The sequence below is a fragment of the Trypanosoma equiperdum genome (genome assembly GCF_001457755.1).
Source record: "Trypanosoma equiperdum strain OVI genome assembly, contig: ctg_124, whole genome shotgun sequence".
Lineage (NCBI taxonomy): Eukaryota > Euglenozoa > Kinetoplastea > Trypanosomatida > Trypanosomatidae > Trypanosoma > Trypanosoma equiperdum.
In genome coordinates, this window is record NW_027123227.1 from 1 (window position 1) to 672 (window position 672).

Genomic DNA, 672 nt, shown 5'->3' on the forward strand with positions numbered 1-672 from the left:
TAAATTGAAATTTAAAGGTTTATTAACTGTGGATATGAAGGATTGTCGGTATGTAATGCATGCGAACAGGAACACTTTACACGAGACTAATTTAACGACTGAACAAACTATCGTTTTCCATCATATAAGCGAATCAGACTATATAACCCTTAAAAAACGCCACAAATATGATTCTATGGTTAAACCTTCGTTCAACAAGCTTACAAAAATTGATGAGCAGTGGGGAGAATTTCAATGCTGAAGCGTCCCTTCTTAATTTCAAATAAGAGAGAAAAATTAAAAAAACTTGGCACAACAACTATGATATTTTCTAAAAAGCTCAAAAGCCAACATTGCTTTTCCTTCGAACCTACCAACATCCCTTCCAAATTTCTTTATCCGACTCTCAAAAATTGATAACGATAGCCGTCGCACTTTTGGCATTACCAGTGGTTTTGCTACCACATTAACTCCAGGGGTGAAATGGAAAATCCAGAGTATTTGTCGTTGTAGTTCAGAATCATGCAACACAAGGGTGGTGTAGGCTGATATTGAGTGCCAAACTAAGCCATATTGAAATCATTGCAGTTGAAATGGGAGGTTTGTACAGTCATGTTAAAATACCTAGATGGGTTATAGAATATTTAGAAAATCAGAACGTAAGTGATGAGGATATTGTAATAACTGTAGACG